We start from the raw sequence: 6,411 nt of genomic DNA on the forward strand, positions 1-6,411 counted from the left end.
AAGTCCCAAATCGGACCGAGTCTAGCGGACCATCCTGATGTGAATGCACCCTTAATCTGGAGTTTACCTCAGATGTTTTAAACAATTTGACCCGTCCGCCCTCACAGAAGCACTTTGGATTCATAAGCAGCACACAAACATTTGATAAGTTTCCTTTTGTATTGTTAAGCAGTTGTCAGCACAGAAATCAGTGCTGCACAGTATTTATAAGCAATACCAATGAACCCTCTTTGAATTTACGCAACATTATCAATGAATGACTTTCAGAGTTTTGGACATAAATTCTTCCTCCTCCTACAATGCCACGTATAATAATCCAGACAACAAACATTTATATTGTGGTTATAACGGCTCAATGAGAAGGTAAAATAAAGCATTATAAGCCAATCCATTTGTGTGAAAGATGGGCAGCACTTTAGCAGCGACTTCCCGTCCTGCTACCTGCTGTTTAATCTCTCTGTTTACACAGAAAAAAAAAGAGACCCTAAAAATGGGATTATTTTCATCTTAATGAGAGTCTGGTTGTTTATGTTTTGTGTTCTGAGCATCACTCGCATTAATTACAACTTGACAGATCCAATTAAAATTGTAGGTCCACAATGATGTGATGGGGTTGCCGCCAGGGAAAACGCCTCAAAACAAACACCACTAGTTTAATGTAAAGGTTGAGGGGCTGGATCACAGAGCCTAGACGAGTTGTTTGTGCGAGCGTACATGCACGCCACTCCATTTCCCCACATCGTGCTTCTCTGCCATTCCCCAGAACCTCATAAAGCTCATAGACAATAATGATCCTGCCATAGACTGTAATGATCCCACCATTTCATGGGGTATTACACTATAATGATGATAGTCCTCGACATTTGCATCCCATCCAGCCTTTAGCTGCTGAGCTGCGCCTCCATCTTACCTGGCACGGGTAATTTATAGAGCAAAGGCATGAATAAGCCACTCTGGAATAATACAATCCACGTTTAGAGTCAGCTGAGGAGATTTATTATAGGAGTGTTAACCCAAAAGCCAAACAGAAACGGCCTGCTGGTATTTGTGTGTGTGTGTGGTTGGTGTTCAGAAATAAAGACATCCATGAAAACTCGCCAATGACAGCACATAAAGGATGATGGGGAGGTGGGTGGGAGGCCTGGGAGGGGATGAGGTGGAGGTGGGTGGGTATGTGGGTGTGGCTTAATCATAAAAATACTTGAGAGAGAGACGGAGAGGAAAAGGGAGGGAAAAAGCTAACGCCACCATAAACACACCGTACGCCCGAGAAATTTTTCACCACTATTCTTTACAAACAGAGAGACACGTGTGCCACAAAGACAACACACACTCCAACACACACAATCACTGAAAGGAGGAGGGGGGGGGGGGGGGGGGGGGGGGAACAACAACCCTGTGCGTATTTTACTCTGAGAGTTAATGGGAATAAAATACCTTGGTGGATGAGTGCAGATGTGTTTGATACAAATAGTCATTTTCCTATTTGCTGCCTCATTGAGCATGATGAATGATGGGAGTCAGGGAGGCGGCGTGATGAATGGCAGCACCTTGGCTCCATTGCATGCCCTATTGATTCTCCTTCTTTATTACTCCTACAACCCAGCTGGCTGCTCCTGCCCTCCCTACACTCCCTGCTCTCAACTGAGGGGGGGGGGGATCCAGGGAGCTCTTCTTCCTACTGTAAGGCCCCGCCTTTTACAGCAACAACACAATTGTGTGTAAGTATGTAAGTGTGTGTGAGTGTGTGTGTGTGTGTGTTTCTTGTGGCCTGCAGGGAGTTCATGGATAGGGGAAAAATGAGTTTTCTGATTAGCAGATTAGAGGCCAATAGTTTCTAATAGGGACTTGGCTGGGAGCTGCTTAGTTAGAAGGAATTCTCAGATGATGATGATGGTGGTGGTGTTGTGAGTGTGTGTGTGTGTGTGTGTGTGTGTGTGTGTGTGTGTGTGTGTGTGTGTGTGTGTGTGTGTGTGTGTGGGATGAGGAAGGGTATCAACCAGAGGTTTAAAAGTGTGAGTTATAGGGACACAATATGAGTTAAGGGACCGAGATACTAAGTTTAACAGTCATGGTTGAAGATAAAATACATTCATGTGGAACTTTTTTTTTTTTAACTTATGACCTTTCTAATCACTTCAGGCTTCAGTGATGTACAGATCAGAATACTTTATCAATGCCAGGCTGGGAAATTTAGATTTACATGACGATCAAAATCTGATAACGGGGGGGGGTAACCAGATGATTGTACATGCACTTCCAAAGTATAATATTTAGAAAGCCCTGCTCTGGATTTTCTAATTTATCATCGGCTTTCTTTTGGAAAACATAAATAAGCTAAAAGTGATACTTAAACTTCCTGTTATTTCTAAAGCATTAAGCCTTTATTGTCCATGGCAGCACTCATGGTGTGTTAGCTGTGCTAATGTGGAAGCTCACAAGCATGAGAGACCGGTTGTGTTCACACTGCAGGCTCAACTTTGACTTTTCAGTGCATATCTGAGCAAAAGTAGCCATATCAGCACAAATCAGTTTTTATTTTCAAATTTTAGCCAGACTACTTTCATATGTGGTACTAAACTGGATGCATATCTGACCTGCTTGAAAGCGACTTTGATCTGAATGGTCATGTCATGTTTCATCACACTTTTAGCTCATTGGCGTGAGACAGACATCGCAAGATCGAATGTAAACAGTGGACAGAACGGTGTTTTATTATAGTTTTGCCAGCTCCATTTGCACGCACGACACTGAAATAATGGAAGTGATTAAGTTTTTAGACATTTAGATATCAATAAACTAAATAAATCAGATGTACAGGTGTACAAACGTAATTTGTAAAATACCAATTTCTCATAATGAGACAACTAATCAGTCATATAAGAATATTGTCTACATAATAATCCAGCAATTCATGAAATCAGATAATGATTGAATGTTGGTGAGGGCATGTAAATTGGCTCAATATTGTACATTTGGTAATTCTATCTGCATCATTTAATGTCAGCTGATCAATTTAAAACATTATTGTATGAAAATGGGTTTTTTAAACCATTTTTCAAGTTCCTAATTATTCAAATTTTAAGTGTGATTTGGTTTCCAACTAGAAAACAACTAAATAAAAGAAGATGAATTATTTTGATAACACAATATTATTTTCATTTTACACTTCAAGCTACATCGAGCCATTCACATACACATAACTTATTTGTGTTTTGGGGGCAATGTAGGCGGTCTAGTCAAAGGATATTTGCTCAAAGAAACCAACCTGTCATCACTCTTCTGACTCCTGAATCCTTACTGTAGCTATAGGAACTGGGAAGCAGAGCGCTACACTGGGATTGAGACTTGTTTTAACCTCATCATTGTAATTGATATAGAAAGTTTAGAGGTTATGTGTCACAGGTCATCCTCATCTTTTCTCAGTGATGCTTAGCCAACAGTTTAAAAGAGGTTCAGGTGTGCTACACGTTTGAGACTTTCCTTCTTTATTTCTTGAATTCATGGCCTGAAAGTTTGTATTTGTACTTTGTATTAACTAAAATATTTTTAATAATTGATGTTATTTGTTGGGCTTTAGTAAGTAAAGTATACTCATATTGCTTTATAAATATTGTTTCATGTAAGTCTTATGTTAACGCCGTTTATCCTCTCTTAAATACCAATAGGTGCATCTGTTTCAAGTGTTGTCATATTTCGCCCTTCTTACTTCCATGCGTCTTTTACGTTGCCATGGTTACAAAGTCAATTCATCCACTAGTGGGCAGTTCTGAGTTCAGAGTTCACTCCCGACGTCAGTTTCGGACACTGATCGGTGGCGGTAATGCACCACTATGAAGTTGTTTTATATCCAACTGGTTGACACACTCGCACACCCTTTCTTCTAAAGCTCTTACATACAACTATTATCCTCCTCCTCATCATCATCATTATCATCATCATCTTCTTCTTCTTCTTCTCTTTCTCCTGTTCCCCTTCTTCTCTGGTCTGTTCCTTTCCCTGGTTGCATGTTAGCTGTACTGCTCAACAGTAAGTTTCCTAAACCTAACCAGGTAACTGTGACAAGAATACATTAAAACAAACGACGAAATAAGACGCCTGTTTGATTGAAAATAAGTCAAAAGGACCATCTTTATTGATCCATGACCCTTTCCTCTCCATGTAGCAGTGCTAAAGGGAACCTTTTATTTTAGGGACCAAGAATTTGTCCAGACATCCTCTAACAGGAAGATTTAAGGGATGTGTGACCAAACTCTTTGATCCTGTATATAAAAAAGGGGGCTGTACTCCTACAAAACAGAAGGGAGGAGCATGGGGGAGAAAATGGGACCTAAAAGTCTCTGAAAATAATTCAGAGTTGTCTGGTAATAAATAAAAAAATAAAAAGAAAATGTAACTTAAACTGGATTGTGTCTTAAGTTTTGACATTTGATGAATTTGGAGTCACAATATATTGAAAGAACATGGATTAATTTACTTCTGTATTTATTTATTATTTACATTTCTATGTGCCGTCCTGAACAAACAGCAAACAAGCTCTCCTTGCTGTCATTAAGTTGTCATTTTCTCTCTCATTGCCTGTACGACAACTTAGACAAACACCTATTTGTAGTCTCAATGGAAGCATGTGAATGTCTGCTGTCTGCAATCAAAGTCAAAGTTAATTTTTCAAAATTACTTTCAAGCAAATATTTCTGTTATATTTATGCAACATGTTATATTAATAAATTATGACCAGCATCAAGAAGTTATCGAACAGACTGCCATGAATTTTTATTGACTTTTTCTCATTAATGAAGTTAGTATAGTCAATCATAAATTGGCTTTATAGCAACAACTTTGATGGTATTTTGAATCTGCTAACAGGTTTATTCTTTTTTGCTTTCTAAGTATTTTTCTTCATGAAAATGGTCAAGTACAGTACTTGCAGGCTTTAAGTGAGAGATAAAGTGTGTGTCATATAGAAAGCCATGTGAGTGGCAGCTCTGTGTTTTCTGTCAGAGTGCCGCCTTTAGAAGATCAGACAACACAGCTCACCACAGACTGTAACCCCAGTCCCAACGGTTCTGTCAAAACAAAGGCCTGTTCATCCATCCGTTCTCTCATCTGAGTCCACATCTGAGCGGCTGGGCCTCGGCCTGGACGACAGCTCTGTGGGGGGCTGGAGTGTGTTGTCACTGTTCTGTCTGGATGATGAAAGCTCCTTCCAGGTCTGCATCCAGCAAACCAGGACGTGATTGGCCAGCAGGATGACACAAGAGGAAGATTAGCCGAGGGTCATGACAGGTGAGATGTGGAACTTGGAGACTGTTTAGTCCTCTGTGGAAGCCGAGCATAAAGTAGTGCTGTCAGGTTCTGGCCATTTATTTTTAGCACTGTCTGCAGATCATATCAGAATAACTCAATACTCAGCCAGAATGTATATTTCTATATGCATCCTGCATTCCTACATTCTGCACAGCACCAGAGCTCCTGATTGCAAAACCAATCACACATTAGAAAAACAGTAGTCATTGAAAATAATGGGAAATCTCTACAGCTGATGAATTAAATTCTGATTCATTTCCTAAATGGGTCTGCTAGAGATAGAAGTGATCCCGAGCAATAATATGCATACACACATTACTCTGAGAGGCACACAGACACACACATGGCTGCTCTCCTACTCGCAGACATTTGCAAGCATCTACACACAACCATCTTGCTCTCAGCATGGCCTGTGTGAAGCTTCCCAGACTAAATTACAAATGTTTCAGTGGATTGGAGTTGCAGGACATAATGAAGCAGTGCGGCACGCTGAGAGGTAATTACCCAGCGGCACTCCTGCCGTTCTGCAGCCCTGCGAGGTGAGGGAGAAGATGAATAGCCAAAGTACAAAACCACTGACCCCTCAAAAGTTTCATTTACCATCTCCGCCTTTCTATCTCCCTCCCCCTGGTTTTGGGGAGCTTGGAAGAGGTAATCATCTAGGGACAGTTTTGGTAGGTTGATGAATGGTGTGTGTGGCTTTGGTGATCGTACGCACATCTATTTATCTGCTCTGGCCTAAACTCAGCCGAGCAGGGCTAGAGATGTGGAGCATGCTGAGCCTTATTGAGTCACCAGGGCTAGCAGAGTGGAGAGACAGGCCAGGAGAGGAGGAGGAGGAGGAGGAGGAGGAGGAGGAAGGGGGAGTTAAGAGGGATGGAACGAAGGAAGAAGGACAGACTGCCTGGCTTGGAGACGTGGAGCCGATCAATTTTCCCCTCCAGCCTATCAGTCATGTCCTCTCACTCTGTCCGTTTCTGCTGATGACACACTTTTTCTACCCATCGGCCCATTTCCAGGCCAAGAAAAGAAAGTCTGGCTGTGTGTATTCGTCTCGAATGTGCCTGTTTGTGTGTGTCTAAGTCAGAGTTGGAAAGCACACAC

Source organism: Telmatherina bonti (assembly GCF_933228915.1).
Source record: "Telmatherina bonti genome assembly, chromosome: 17".
Lineage (NCBI taxonomy): Eukaryota > Metazoa > Chordata > Actinopteri > Atheriniformes > Telmatherinidae > Telmatherina > Telmatherina bonti.